Source organism: Ochlerotatus camptorhynchus, unplaced genomic scaffold, assembly GCF_037179485.1.
Source record: "Ochlerotatus camptorhynchus isolate MF236.1 unplaced genomic scaffold, CSIRO-AGI_Acam_v1.1 ptg000298l, whole genome shotgun sequence".
NCBI classification, from domain to species: Eukaryota; Metazoa; Arthropoda; class Insecta; order Diptera; family Culicidae; genus Ochlerotatus; species Ochlerotatus camptorhynchus.
Window position 1 is genome coordinate 1,011,174 of NW_027040786.1, and position 16,973 is coordinate 1,028,146.

Genomic DNA, 16,973 nt, shown 5'->3' on the forward strand with positions numbered 1-16,973 from the left:
ACTGTGTTTTTGGAGTGTTAAACACAAGGTGGCAGAGTGAGTTACCCCTTGCTTGAAACTGTAACCGTTATAAAATCGTAAAAATTAAATTTTAATTAATCAAAAGTTAGGCCCTTTTCAAAAGTTGGTCGTGAGCAAGAATAATAGCAGGAATTGTGAAAAAATGATAGAAATATTTTAGACCGCCAGGTTGTATGAAAATGCCCCATAGTGGGAGGCTCGAACAAAATTTCTCTAAAAACTTGTGTAAAGATTCTTATTTGACTTAAGCGCCACTAACGGCGACCTCTCCACTTAAAAACCCTCTTTGACAACATGATGGCGCTGGCGTTGCACAAATTACACTAGACACTAAGTGCCGGTAGCGCCAAGCGGCAATTTTCAACAGAAAGATTTATCGATACTAGCGCCAAATTGGTCGAAAGTGGACAATTTATAAAGGAAATCAGGAGATGCTAGCGCTACGTAACGGTGACGTTCCCACTTATCTTTACACAAGTTTCTGGTGGAAGTTGGACGTCTGTTCTCTGTGGTAAAATAAACATAATAAATTCCTCAAAAAAAAAAAAATGTGAACAATGTTTAAACTGGCGTCAATAGAAAGCTGTGTAGTGATTATTGGATAATCGGGTAAAGGTTGAGTAAGCGCCTTTCAAGTTCACACACAACTAAACAGTAGGATAATTGCTGAATAGAAGCGTAAATAGATATGCAATAAGAGTTTGTCCCAACCGTCACAGTCATAAGTAGCTGACTAGGTTCGCCATATTTGCTTGTATAGAGGTTGAGTAAAGGTTTCCTCATATCGTGTAACATTTGAATACAGCTTGAGGCTGTATAAATGAAATGAGTAAAGCGTTTAAATTGCGAAAATTGTTAGTTGAGATGTTAGTCATTGTGATGATGCCTCTGTAACTCCCAATCCTGGGAATCCCAAAACGCGCCGTATAAAGCCACATGGAAGCCAGCAATCCCTCCGTATTATTCCTGCCATCAGCAACTTTCGCCGTCATAGTCGTTTCGGACCTGCTGTCGGATGTGTGATCATCTAAATTGATCAATTGTCCTGTGCAAAACGTGGCTCGATGCTCGAACGCTTTCCAGTCAAGTCTTCGGTACTGACTGCGAGGTCCATCGTTGCGATCGGAATCCTAACAACAGCCGTAAATCTACTGGTGGAGGTGTCCTTGTAGCTGTCCGAGGCGGGTTGGAGGCAAACGCCATCGAGAACGATTCATGAAACTATGTGGAGCAGGTTTGAACAGTCAACAATAGGGGTAATCGCACACTATTTCTATGCGCTCTGTACATTCCACCTGATCGAGTCCGGGACAATGAACTCATCGGTACTCACTGTCGGTCAGTTTTCACAGTTATCAAAAGTGCCACTCCAGTTGATGAGATATTCATTCTGGGTGACTTAAATCTGCCAGACGTTTCGTGGAGTCCATCTCATAGCGGATTCCTGTATCCAGATCCTAATAGCTCTACATTTCACGCAGGAGCTATTAGCCTTCTCGACAACTACAGCGCAGCAACGCTTTCTCAAATTAACCATGTAGTTAACGAAAATGATGGTAGTTTGGACCTCTGCTTCGTGAGAACTCAGGGCAGGGCTCCATTTATTTCTTCGGCTCCTTGTACACTAACTAAGCTAGTTCCACATCACACTCTTCTAATTGTCACTGTTGAGTACAAACTCGTGCGTGATTTCGACGATTATCCTGTTGCGGTTTCTTATGACTTCCGTAAAACTGATCACCGTAGCATCATAGATGTATTGCCTAGCATGGTATGGGAGAACATCCTTGATCCAGATGACGTCGAGGCTTCAGTGCAAACCTTTTCGCAAGTCCGGAAAATAACTCACCACAAAGTTTCTCACCCTCCCTGGTAAACGAGAGAGCTCCGTAGGTCAAGTCAATCAAGAGAGCAGCATTGGAAAGATTTGCGAAGTATCGAACACTTCCTTTGAAACTACATTATGTGAGCACCGACAAACCGACATGAATGATCATACAAATTACAAAGAAATTTCTAATCAAAGCACAAAACTGATATCTGCCACCGTGTTCGCGGAGAATATTTATCCTAGCCACGAACACGCGTACAAAACTTATTAGTTGGTTCGTGTCTAAGCTATTTCGGACAAATTATTTTTATCTAGATAAATTTTTTCTATGGTTTTGACAGAAGGGATCACTGCACATTTGAATCGGCCGTTATGGATTCTCGATCAAGAGTTAAGTTTAAGTTTCATATCGGTTTGTCGGTGATGTGAGGCTGAATCACATGTACCGGCGAGTCAGTCGTGAATGCTTTCAAGTTTCCAACGAGGCATCCAGCGGAAACTTAAGCTACACCCGAAATGCTTTTGGAACTACGTGAACGAGCAACGCAGGGAGTCCAGCCTCCCATCGTCTATGGAATTCAACAAAGAAGTTGCTGCCACCGTTCAGGATATATGTAGCCTTTTTTCCGACAAGTTTGCCAGTGGATTCACTAATGAGGTACTAACTGACGACCATATTACCCTGGCTGCTAGCAACGTTCCAGTAAATGATCAAACGCTGGGTGTAAATGATGTTAATGCTGAGATGATTTCCAAAGCCGCGACTCTGCTCAAGTCATCCTTCAATCCTTGACACAGAGACATTGAAGAGAGAAGAGACATATTGCTCACAAAAAGGGAAGGAAACGAGCTGTGGATAACTATCGAGGAATTCCATCGTTAAGTCCCGTATCGAAGCTACTCGAGCTAGTGATTTTGGAACCGTTGCTGTCCCATTGCAAGCAGTATTTGAGTGCTGATCAACATGGGTTTACACTGTCGACCGCTCTACAACCACCAACCTGCTGTGTCTCACATCGTATATAACCGAAAGCATGTCGGATCGGGTTCAAACGGACGTTATTTATTCAGACCTATCCGCAGCATTCGACAAATTAAACCATGGTATTGCGATTACTAAACTCGGCAGGCTTGGTGTATGCGGTAATCTTCTGAGTTGGTTTCGATCGTATCTTACCGGTCGCCAACTACAGGTTGCCATAGGAGATTGCAGATCAGCAAGCTATACCTCAAGGAAGTCACCTGGGACTGTTGATTTTTGTACTGTACTTCAACGACGTGCATCTGGTCATCGGAGCTCCTCGGTTGCAGATGATCTAAAAATTTTCTTACAAATCCGGTCCATTGCTGACTGTCACTTTCTTCAACGTCAGCTGAATGTATTCGCTAGTTGTTGAAGTTTAAACAGAATGGTAGTGAACCCAGCCAAATGCTTCTTCCTTTAGCGGAAATGCCTGTGTCATCGGTGAACAAAGATTTGTGGCAATCCTGAGACAAATCAGGGAGGTCCGAAGTGAAAATGTTATACAATATAGGCACAAGAATGCTACCTTGAGGAACTCCTGCTCTAACAGGTAGTCGATTAGATTTGGAATTTTGATAATTTACCAGTTAAATAATTTTGAACTAGTTTCATAATATAAAAGGAAAATTAAACTTTTCAACCTTTATGCTAAATTCTGTCGAATGCTTTTCTATGTCTAGAAGAGCAACTCCAGTTGAGTAGCCTTCAGATTTGTTTGAACGAATTAAATTGGTAACTCTTAAGAGTTGAATGCCCATGGCGAATTCCAAACTGCTCATCTGCAAAAATTAAGTTCGTATTGATGTAAAGCATTATTCTATTTAAAATTATCCTTTCAAAAAGTTTACTTATTGAAGAAACCAAACTTATTGGACGGCAGGTAGAAGCTTCAGCTGGATTTTTATCCGGCTTCAAAATTAGAACAACTTTTGCATTTTTCCATTTATCAGGAAAGTATGCCAAATGGAAACATCTGTTAAATAATTTTACCAAGATAGACAACGTATTCTCTGGGAGTTTTTTGATGAGGATATAGAAAACTCCATCATCACCTGGAGCTTTCATATTATGAAACTTTTTAGTTATAGACCTTACTTCGTCCAAATCAGTCCCCCAGGAATCATCAAAAATATTTTCCCGAGACAAAATATTCAGATCAAATCCCGAGCAACCTGATTCTCAATAGGACTAGTAAGACTAAAACTGAAATTATGGGAACTCTCGAGTTGCTTAGCAAGTTTCTGAGCTTTTTCCAAATTTGTGATCAAAATTTTACCACCTTTTTTAAGCGCTGGAATAGGTTTTTGATGTTTTTTTTTTTTATAATTTTTGTGAGTTTCCAATAGGGTTTGGAACTCGGGTCTAATTTAAAAACATTATTTTCAAAAGTTTTGTTCCTCAGGGCAGAGAATCGTTTTTTAATTTGTTTCTGCAATTTCATTTTTGGTTTGCAAAGGAATGTTTGGATCGAAGTTAAATTCCATAAATGGTAATTGAAAGTAGAGCTGTTGGGATTACAAATTATTTCTTGGGATATTTCAAAAGATACTGGAAGGTGATCAGAACCGAAGTCAGCATGGGTAACCAATTGGCTACAAAGTTTACATGAATCAGTTAAGGTGGTTCGCTGTGAGATCCTTATTCTCGCTACCACTTCGAAACTTTAAGTGCACAAATATCAGCATCCACGACACGTACTACAATGAAACTGTTACTCCACGTTTGCTGCACTGCAGCATACATGCAGTAGCAATTTCAGGTGAAATGGAACTCTAATTTCCGAGTTTGGTGTATTTGAAAATTGGAGGTGGAAGTGCATTTGTGGACTCTACAAGGAATCACCTTAAGACCAAATCAATAGTTGTGGGATTTCTTGCAGAAGAAAAGCATGTTGGGCTGTTTGGATATTGAATAGTGTAATAACCTACAGAACAATCATCAAACAGAATATTACCACAAACGAAGTGACAGACTTTGGTGACTAACCTGCTATTGTAATTTTTCAGTGTACCACATGGCAACACTACTACTGGATTGAGCTAGCATTTTCATCAAATGTACTAGAATGTTTTGGTTCTATCTCTTTCACTCTACTCAAAACTGGAATGCATAAAAAATGACAAAATGATATACACTCTTTGTACACTGTCAAAGAATCATTGTACACAAAATCAACTTCGTGCAAAACCAAAACAAAAATACTATCCCATCTGGTGGATGATGGCACATGCTTCTAAGAAAATTCTATTACAGCGAACCACATTATTTTAATTGATTTCTTCGCCAGTAAGTCGTCTGTCACTTCGTTTGTGATATTACCATTGGTATTAATTAATCATGTTTTGTTGTTTTTGACATCATCCACATCCAGAGGGCCAGTCACTTCGAATGTATGGGAATGGTAGGAAACCATTTGGAAATGCATGAAAATTTTCAGTTTTTATTCATTGTCGTCTTTATGGGGAGTTTTAGGTGCACAAAAATTGCACGAGTACATTACTATGGTGATAAGGTAAACACTCGTTTATTTGTTTCCTTCTGTGAAAGCATGTTTAGTCACAAATCGTGGATTTTCTGATATTCTCCATACTGCAAAAATGATTTTCCTACCACTGAAGGGGCGACATCTCTCGGATCTTCAGTATAGCTACTACTCAAATCATATAATTAAGTCACGAAAATATTATTCGCAAATTTTACTCCAGTTTGAATAACATCAAACATAGAGTTAGATTTAAGCATATCAGAAATCATGTCAATTAATGTCTTCTGTAAAAATTCCATTTTAGGGGCAGTAATTCCTAAGTCAAAATTTTCAAAATTTCCGTTACAATTACGTTGGTTACTATTTTGATTTCTACCTACTGCAATAGCAGCATAGGTAACTCCGTTAACTCGCTGAACATTGTAGGCAACGAGGGGAATAGGTGTAGATGAAAAATTTGAAGCAGGGGTGATATTTGTACCTATGGGTACGAATGTAGAATTTGTGCCTCGCTGACCGTTGTTAACAGCAGAGTAATTTGTACCTGGTCGGAAACGTGGATTTGAACATTTAAATTTCTTAGGATCTTCCTTCACAGGACAGTCGTCCGTTCCATGAGATGAATCACCACAATTCATGCATTTAGCTGGCATGTAGCAATTTTTAGTTCCGTGACCCCATCCCTGGTACTTACGGCACTGGGTGAGGTTTTGGAAATTTCCTTCAGTCTTCCTGAAGTGTTCCCACTTTACTCGGACATGGAGCATAAGGCTCGCTTTTTCTAAGGCCTTAAGGTTGTTTAGTTCACTAGACTAAAAGTGAACTAAATAAAAATCATTAGAAATCCCGGTGCGCGAATCGCCAGGACGGGATTTCATTTTCATTTTGATTACTTGGAGTGACACAACTCCAAGTAATTTTGCCAGTTCATCTTTGATCTGATCCAGGGATTCACCACTGGGCAGTCCTTTCATGACAACCTTGAACACACGTTCATTTTTGGTGTCGTAAGTAAAAAATTTGTGCTGCTTCTCAGCAAGATACTTGAGAAGACATTTAAATCCGTCTAAGGCATATATATTCGACGTCCAATTTGTAGTGAAAACTTAACTTTCACGAAGTTCAAAAGTTCTATGGAAATCGGAAGTGGTTATCACAATAGGAGGAATATTTTCCTTCTTGGCATTAAGCCGGTAAAGTTTACTAGAATTTTTCTTGGATGATGGATCATTCTCATCGTCCGTGAGCAAATCAAATTGATTACTCAAATTAATTTCATCAGAAGGGGGATCAAGAGATTGCCCCTTTCTTTTGCGTTTAGGCACCATGGCGGCAGTAATTTTTTTTTATCCAAATCGACTTCCAAGCAGATTACTATAAGAATCTGAAGGATCGAAGAGGAATTTTCCAAATCGATATTCAAGAAGGATTACCTCGGGTAGAGTCCAAACAAGGATTGAAGAGGAATAAGAATTGAACAAGGTAGAAATTTTACAGGTTGAGCACTGAAAAGTGCTGTTTAAATTTGTTGTAGCTTTAGGTAGTAGTAACACTTCCTTCAGCAAAAAGCAAATAGATCCGCACGGCAATGGAGCACGATGCGGATTCAGCAAACTTTTTACTGATTTGTCCAACTCTTCCTTGTCCTTGGGTTCGTATTTTCTCAAAGATGAAAATAGAATATCACCGGTGATCCAAAGCCTGTGAAACAAATTGGTCATAAGAGGCTTCCCTGGAAACTTTACGAGTTCGGTGCTCTCTAAATGACCTGATATATTTGTTTCTTGCTTCTAATGCTTCTTCTGAATAAAGCCCCATATGCAAGTCCATCGAAGCAATAATGTCAGCACCATGGATAAAGTTCTTCGAAGAGCTGGACAGTTTCTAAAGTGTACTGTTTAAAGATAACTGAATCGATGGCAAAGCCACATGCCAAGATAACACTGAACCTTTCAATTAATTCCTTGATTATGCCTGTGATCACAGCCACTTCAGATGGACTCTCGAAAAATCGACGTGCGGTGTTTGCGTCATTCGTACTATCGGATCCTTGTTTAACCGTATCTACTAGAATTCCCAATTCCCGGCGAAGTTGTTTATGAAGTACGTGCTTCCGCTCACTGTAGTCATCTTGCTTGGCACTCCATTTATTGATGTTCATTTTGTAAGTAACATGTAATAAGCACTCGAAAAAAAGATTTTTTTTTAATGCAGTACCGGGATACTATACGCATAAACGGATGTATTTACTGGCCGTTTGATTGCAGATGTAACTGCCATTTTAGATGGTGTGGCTCCACATGCACAACATGTAGCCATGGATGAAGTCTCTATCAACATATTTCTAGCTTTTCCGTCAATCATCGTCATCAAAAGTTTGTGGTGTATTTTAATCGAATGCTCGTCATTAATCATGCTAATTGTTGGATTAAGCGTTGCTATTTGATTTTCAATATGATCTTCTTCCTGTACCAACGAAATTTTAGTTTCTTTAACAAACTGAATCCTTAATGGTTTACAAAACCGCGTGGATGCTGGAGCTGAGTTTGTCCCTAAAATCTCAGATCCATCCAACTCCCTTAGTTGCAATGGAACAATTGCCGTTAGTATCATAGATCTGTCACTAGAGTTTTCATTGTTGAAAGCCTGCTTATAAAGGGAATGTCCTCCACTGCCATTGCAACCCCATTTATGCAAAAACTCAAATTCGTTTATTGAGGTTAGGATCCATGGTTTGACCTTCTATCAACGTTGTCACTAAGCGGTTTGCATCAAAATTCAGCAATGGTCACCTCTGCACTTTCTTCGTTGATAGTAATTTAGTCAGAAGGTGGATACGATTTTTTCTTTGCATCGAGAATATCATGATACGATGGGAAAATATCACCATGATGGTGTTTCGCTACTGATTTGATCAAACAATACTGCGCTCTACTGAGATCTGCTTCAACGGTGCAACGGTGCCGAGAGAATTGAATCTGTTCAACACCGCTTTCTTCTTTTTGCGTTGCGTACATTGCCTTGGAATGATCGGTTTCGATTACCCAGGAGACTTGAATGTTCAACCCCGGCCGCTTCGTAACAACCTTATGCTAAGACTACCTCCACATCGCCCAAATTATGGAGCAAACGGTGCGATTTGCGGACTGCAGAGAGTATCTAACAGAGTTGAATCTGTCTTCGACTTTCATCTCTCCCGTGATGCGCTTCGTCGAAAGTTTTCTTCTGCTTTCGCCGGCAGGAGTAACTGGACTATAAGATATATGTGTATTTTTATGCTATGACCATGGTTGGATGTATTTGTTTTACTATAATTGATAAGGTTAACATCACAAACGAAGTGACAGACGACTAACTGGCAAAGAAATCCATTTAAATAATGTGGTTCACTGTAATAGAATTTTCTTGGAAGCTTGTGCCATCATCCACCAGATGGGTTAGTTTTTTTGTTTTGATTTGAACAAAGTTGATTTTGTGTACAATGATTCTTTGACAGTGTGCAAAGAGTGCGTATCATTTTGTCATTTTTTTATGCATTTCAGTTTTGAGTAGAGTGAAAGAGATAGAACCAAAATATTCTAGTACATTTGGTGAAAATGCTAGTTCAATCCAATAGTAGTGTTGCCATGTGGTACAACCCAGTAGTAGTGGTGTTGCCATGTGGTACACTGAAAAATTGCAATAGCAGGTTAGTCACCAAAGTTTTCGAGCCGCTCCGTCTGTCACTTCGTTTGTGGTTAACATCATTGGGGCTTCATCCAGCCTGTTGATGTAGAACATCAATAAACAATAAACAATAAACAACAAACAATAAACAATAAACAATAAACAATAAACAATAAACTCTGTTTTAATATCTTGTTTACAAAACTAAACCATTTTGACAAATTTTAAAATTCTTCAAGTGCCTATTCACAAGTTTATTACTCAAAAATCTCCCTATTTACTCTGAGAGGCTACAATTAAGTAGCCTGTACTGCTGATGTTTACTAAATTCTATGACTCTCTGTGAGTTCTCTTTCGATTTTTGTTTTGATAAAAAAAAATTATACATAAATAAACAAATGAAAATCCTCTCAAATTAATACAACATAACGAGCATAACGAGCTGCAGAGAGTAGGTATGAATGACAATAAGCGTAAAATAAAAATAAACTACCCAGTGATCATTGAGTGCGCAAAAAAGGATAAGCAGCGCCACTCCAGATCGGGTGAGGAGTGTGCCACCATATATAGGAAACCGTCGCAAGGCATCCTCTCATCGGGTGTCGTCGACATCATCATCGTCATCGTCATGGTCCAGGATCGGCACTTGGTATGGTGGCAGCCGCACTACGTCGAATGTTTCCGTTCCTAGTTGTTTGGCTGCGGAGAGAGGAGAAGGTAGCAGCAGCATGCTACAAAAAATCAAACTCCTTAAGATAAGTACTGTTGACCAAACCCATCATCCTTTTCAGATGACAAATCAGGAGTGTGAAGATGAGAGAGAGAGAGAGAGAGTGCATTTTGAGCTGAATACAAGCTACCGTAGATTGGTACCCTCAGGTGGTGTGACATTGTCATTAATTTAGGATTTTTTGGATTGGTTCTCATACGGTACATAATTTTCTATCAGTAACTTATTACGTGTAGATAAGCTATTGATTCAAATTTGAATCAAACATAAGAATAACTCCAAACGACGGTACCGCTGAATGCCAAAGCGGAACGGTTGATCCCATTCATCATTCACTTGGGCTCTCCACCGACAATCAGCTGGACCATATTGGCACGTTGATGATGGCGACCCAGTGACGATAATGATGACGATGACACTGATGTTACGATGAGATCAGCAATGTTCCTCACTGAAGTGTCGACGAAGCACGCCAATACTCCAGATTAGAGCACTTCCCGCTCCACCACCTTCCTTCCTAACAAACAGCGTCCATCCATGGGTTGGTAGGTAGCAATTCCTACAATTAATGAGTGCTGTTCTTCTCGCTCGCATTCTTTCCGGCGCGGTGACCGCTCTTCTGATGGTGCGACGTTGGTCTTTCGATGAGAAAAGGGAAATCCTCATGACTGCACTTTGTGCTGGAAATAGACGAGGCTACGGCACTCAGAGATAAGAGCTTTTTACGGTTTAGCTTGTTTATTTGAGATTTCCAGCGTGACGGACGGACGGACGGATGGGTGGATGGATGGCGAAACGAGTCGCAATGAATTTGATTTCTTACTTATGCAAATTTGAGACACTCGAGAGACGCACAAACCGGTAGCGTCGATAAACAGCAAATTCCGCGACTTCAACCCTCGAGTGCAATTGACGTTTCGACAATTGCTTGCAAACGATACAACTCTATGATATATATCTATACCCCGGAATCACGTCGCACTGACTTGTGACATGGTTGTAAATATTTAATGAGAGCATTTGCAAATGTGTTTAGGCTTACCAAGCTGTTATGATGAGTCTCTAGAACTTAGATGCTGATTCACTACACGGATCTAGTTTGAAACAACCAACAACAGACTCAAAATCTTGTCGACATTAGTTGCTTTAAAGTCACGTGTTTATTTGAATCAAACTGCTTTATTTTTTAGCTCTATTCCGCACAAAAACGTGAATATATCCACCTATGGTGAGATATGACCTTTCTCACTTATTTAAATTTCGGCAAAATTGCTCAAGTCCTTGAATGCGGAAGAGTATGATAATTTATGAATGATATTTGGTCAGGAAACATTCGGAATATGCCCGGATCTGGCCAATGCGATTGATGCTGCTCGAAAACATGGCACGGATGATCATGAACTTGCTTTTTTCTGCTTTAACGCAGGGGCGCAGCGTGACTCGGTGACACCCAGGGCGGATGGTTTGGGTGTCACCCCTGTCCGTCAACTATTTGTGTTCACTGAAAAAATTGCTTCTTATCATTTATACGAAAGTATTTAAACACTTTTATCCATTTATCAATATTTTAAAGGGGTAAAAGAAAGTTACCCGTCCTAATTTAGTAAATGTTAAAGATTGTACATCTATGGTTCCCAGTCTGGAGTAGGCATATACTCTTTTCAAACATTCGCAAAATTGAAATTGTTAAATCATAATTTTCATAATTATTCAACTTAAATATACCACAATTATTACAAAAATTATTTATGCATGAATTTATGGAAATGAATCTTACAAATAATGGGTTGTTAAGAACCATTACCCTTCAAAATAATTGCTTTCTCCATACATTTTCGGAGAGAGGACCATATTAGAACCTTTTTACTTATGGTTTGAGTACTTTAATGGTAATGGTTATGGTAGTCAGCAGGCATGGAAAATCATTTACATTCATTTGCCTCTAACTTTTTTCATCAACAGCATTCCGCAAAATGATGTAAATAGCTTTTGTAGGTTTTGTTATTAACTACAACTTTTGGTCATAACTCAAATCTGTATCTCTTATGCATAACTAATAGCAAAACCTACAAAAGCTGTATACATCATTTTGCGGAATACTTTTGAAGAAAAAAGTAAGAGGCAAATGAATGTAAATGAATGCACGAAATTAATGCAAATGATTTTCCATGCCTGGTAGTCAGCAAGGTTCATCAATAGTTTTGTATCGTCGGTCAACTCTACGTGGAATATATCGCAAATTGGTTGCCAATAAATTACTGATTACCATTTTGCGATATATTCCACGTAAAGTTGACCGATAATACTAAACCATTAATGGACCTTACTGGATACAATAACCGGTACCATTAAAGTTCTCAAACAATAAGTAAAAATGTTCTAATATATTCCTCTCTCCGAAAATGTATGGAGAAAACAACTATTTTGAATGGTAATGGTTCTTAACAACCCATTATTTGTAAGGTTCACTTCCAAAAATTTATAATACATGAGGTACATGTAAAGTTCCATAACCATTGCAGTTAAAGTTTAGCAGGGATTATAAACAATTTTTAACCATTTTCGGTAAGGTCAAGTTATGGTTCGCGTTTATGTGGGACACCTTCCTATTGATGAATTTAAGCAAAGGTAAAACCATAGAGGTAACTCTAAGACCACTGGGTCCCGAAGAAAATCATTATTATTTTTGGCTCACTCAGTACCAGAACAACGGTCCCAAGCAGTCCCAAGCTATTTCACTCACCCCTGCATGTTCTGCATGAATCCACACACCCCTGATGTTATCTGTCAAACTTTCATAGCGAATCAAAACAAACATAGTGTAGTAATAGAATTTCAACTAGAATAGGGTACGTTAATCGTTTGCTTGGGACCAATAGGCTACTAAAGTGGTGAGCCAATTTAAAATCGTTAGTTTCGTATTGATTGTTGGTAAAACCAACCGGTGGAAACTAACGATTTTGAATTAATCATGTTTTGTTGTTTTTAACATCATCCACATCCAGAGGGCCAGTCACTTCGAATGTATGGGAATGGTAGGAAACCATTTGGAAATGCATGGAAATTTTCAGTTTTTATTCATTATCGTCTTTATGGGCAGTTTTAGATGCACAAAAATTGCACGAGTACATTACTATGGTGATAAGGTAAACACTCGTTTATTTGTTTCCTTCTGTGAAAGCATGTTTAGTCACAAATCGTGGATTTTCTGATATTCTCCATACTGCAAAAATGATTTTGCTACCACTGAAGGGGCGACATCTCTCGGATCTTCAGTATAGCTACTACTCAAATCATATAATTAATTGGCTTACTACTTGACGAGCCTATTGATCCCAAGCAAATCGATTAACGTACCCCATTATAGTTGAAATTCTAGTACTACACTATGTTTGTTTTGATAAGCTATGAAAGTTTGACAGATAAAAAGAAGGGTTCGTGGATTTTCCTATGTTTCGAGGGGTGTATCGATTAGCTTGAGACCAAAGAGAGTACCAGAGCTGAGCCAAAAAGTTGAGCACGTTGCTTCGTGACCTTCTGGCCTAAGATTAAACTCTATGGTAAAACTGGCCATGCGACACCTAGTTTTCAGATTTGCAATTACAAAGCTGATGATGTACTAAAAAATATTCCATACGATTTGACAGGTAGCAAAACGTCATAATCATTTTTCACATCATTTCCATCTGCTGGTCGACCGTCACTTAAATTCATCAATTGGCGAATCAAAGCAAAGCCAACACTGGTCATGCGACACCTAGTTTTAAGATTCGCAATTACAAAAATGATGATATACAATAAAAAATGTCATGCAATTTGATAGATATCAAAACGTCATTTTCATTTTCACCCACTTACCCTCTTACCAATCGTCACTTTGATTCTTCAACTCCTGTCAAATTTTCTTTTGGGAATAATCCTCAAAATTTACTTGTCCGTTTTCTTTTTAGCTGCGTACCAGGCTTCAAAAGCAAAACTTTCGTTACTTCTGGGACCATGAACAAACAAATTTACCAGAAGGAGTACCTACGAAAGAGACTATTGCCTCTTCTGGAGCAGCTAAGGTGGATTGCCCAAATGGCGTCGCAGTGGTTCCCAAGTGGATGAATCCGGCCAATACGTCGTAGCTAAGGCCAATTGAGGAATACTGGTCGATTTTGAAGCACATACTGAAGAAAAAGAGTGGAACTGCAATTGACCTGAAGGATTTCAAGCGGAAATGCTCGATTACTTTTTCGAAAGGACGTATCAGCTTTTGTAAACAATACATTTGATCGTCGATTTAGCGTATCAGGTAGCTCGCACACGCATTTTCAATATGGCTGCCAATGATCTCGTTTTTGAATGGTCATGTGATTTTATGTGTCGCATGATGAGTTGTTGCTTATACCAGTTTCCGACCACTTCCCGGGAATGAATGAAATTCTATAGGTGTCCGTCTTGCCTCCACTTCCCCTACAAGAGGCAGATTAGTTTATTGAAAGCTGGTACACTGAACCAAATTGTCCATACATGAATGTATGATTATTGCTTCACTTGAGCCCCATACGGATTATTTTTCTATTTGAGACAGATTATCATTCTCTGATTCAGCTCTCAAAGCACAGAAGAACCAACAATCAATACGAAACTAACGATTTTAAATTGGCTCACTAAAGGGTGATACGGTCAAAATTTGGTCAAGGGAAAACGCGTGTAAATCGGTGAAATCGTTTATTTAAAAAATCAAATTAAATTTCTTTTTCAAGTTCAATTAGTATAAAATTCAGGAAAAATATTCAGTTAGGCTTCCGCTTTTCCAAATCCGAATTGTCGGGCCTTACGCTTGACCCCTGCCATCAGATTTTGTACAGCCACCTTGTCCACCTTCTTCGCCGCAGAAAGCCAGTTTGCCTTGAACTGCTGATCGCCCTTAGCAGTTTTTTTGGTCTTCTTTAGGTTCCGCTTGACAATAGCCCAGTATTTCTCAATTGGGCGGAGCTCTGGCGTGTTGGGAGGGTTCTTGTCCTTGGGAACCACCTGCACGTTGTTGGCGGCGTACCACTCCATGGCCTTTTTTATCATAATGGCAAGATGCCAAATCCGGCCAAAACAGTACGGAACAACCGTGTTTCTTCAGGAAAAGCAGCAGACGTTTATTCAAACACTCTTTCACGTAAATTTCTTGGTTGACAGTCCCGGAAGCTATGAAAATGCTGCTTTTCAAGCCACAGGTACAGATGGCTTGCCAAACCAGATATTTCTTTGCGAACTTTGACAGTTTCATGTGCTTGAAAACATCTGCTACCTTTCCCCTTCCTTTTGCCGTATAAAACTCCTGTTCCGGAAGCTGCTTGTAGTCGGCTTTGACGTAGGTTTCGTCGTCCATTACCACGCAGTCAAACTTCGTCAGCATCGTCGTGTACAGCCTCCGGGATCGCGCTTTGGTCGTCGTATTTTGTTTATCATCGCGATTTGGAGTCACTACCTTCTTGTAAGTCGATAGCCCGGCTCGTTTTTTGGCTCGATGCACGGTTGTAGACGATACACCCAGCTTATTTGCGGCATCTCGGAGAGAGAGGTTAGGGTTTCGCTTGAAACTACCGGCAACTCTCTTTGTCGTCTCAGCGGCTTCCTGTTTTCGATTTCCCCCCGATCCAGACTTCCTGGCTGTCGACAAACGTTCCCCAAACACTTTAATTACATTTGTAACGGTTGATTTGGCAACTTTTAGCGATTTTGCCAACTTTGCGTGCGAGTAGCTCGGATTTTCGCGATGCGCGAGCAAAATTTTGATACGCTGCTCTTCTTGCTTGGACGGCATTTTGACAACTGAAGAGTGAATTCCAAAATCAAAATAGGAGCAACATTCTACACACACACACCTTCAAAATGAGGGGTGTTCAGGTTTTTTAAATGCAAAATTGAAAGAAATACGTCAAGTTGATATTGACCAAATTTTGACCGTATCACCCTTTACTTGACTAGCCTATTGGTCCCAAGCAAACGATTAACGTACCCCATTCTAGTCAAAATTCTAGTACTACGCAATGTTTGTTTTGATTCGCTATGAAAGTTTGTTCCCCATCAAACAGTGGATTCACCGGTTTGGACTCGTCATACACGGAATCGAACCCAATCTCGTGCTGTAGGAACTTGTGCAATTTCGAATGTTGGCTCGGGTTGTTTGTGGCCTCGAAAAGCAGTTTGAAAATGTTGTCCAAAATCTGCTGGAACGAGCTCATCAGCTAGTTGGTCTTGAAGATATCACTGGAAGATAAATTTGGTTTGTTAGAATCGTATTGCTTGAAACAAAGGACCTCCCTCCCAGTAACTTACTGAAGTCTACGAATTTGAATCAACCAGCGGATGTTTTTTGATTACACGTTTCTGTCGATGGCCAACTTGGCCAGTTTGTACCACTCCACTCGTTCGGCGACTTGCCGTAGTACGAAAGGGGAAGTTCTGCGTTCTGGTACTTGTGGTTCGCGAATAATCCACGGGCACTGAAACATTCGAATCAAATGGGAACAAAACGAGTAGATAATTTTTTGCCACATGAATCCGAAAACTTTTTTCTCGTTCGCTTTTTGGTGACACTCCCCGTGGTATGCGAAAAAATGGTAAGGCCAAAACGCAATGGGAAACCGAAACGATATGAAAATGAATCACATGACAGTTGTTGTATGATTTTCGTTATGGGGTTCACTTGGATGATTTTAGTTCATTTCTGTTCTTGAGTTCATTTATTGTTAATACCTTTCAAAATTTGAACGGTACTTCATTAAGTGGTTGATATTTTCTTTTATGATATGTATGATGCATCATCCCATTTAATGTCAATTATCAGTCAATCGGGTATCTCATATTTACGACATGGTAAATTCGCTCAGTGTACATATAATGGTTGATACTGGGTGGAAAATGCGCTGTGGCTTTTTGCATGTTGAATATTAGGGCAAAGTACGTAAAGTTGAATTGATGACTGAGTACTGTTGATATTTCAAAGAAAAATATTGCTTTGAAAAATCGCACCCTCAAATCTTAAGTATTTTTATTTTAAACTCAACGTTCGCTAACTGAAACATGCTTACTTTTCTCTAAGCTAACGGTATTCGCTAATTAAAGTGCATTTCAAGAGCAAATTTTCATTAGGTCGTAAGTAACAATGTAAACAAAAACGAGATTTACGTGCGATACGATAGCTCAAGCGTACATTAATGTGGATTTAAATTTT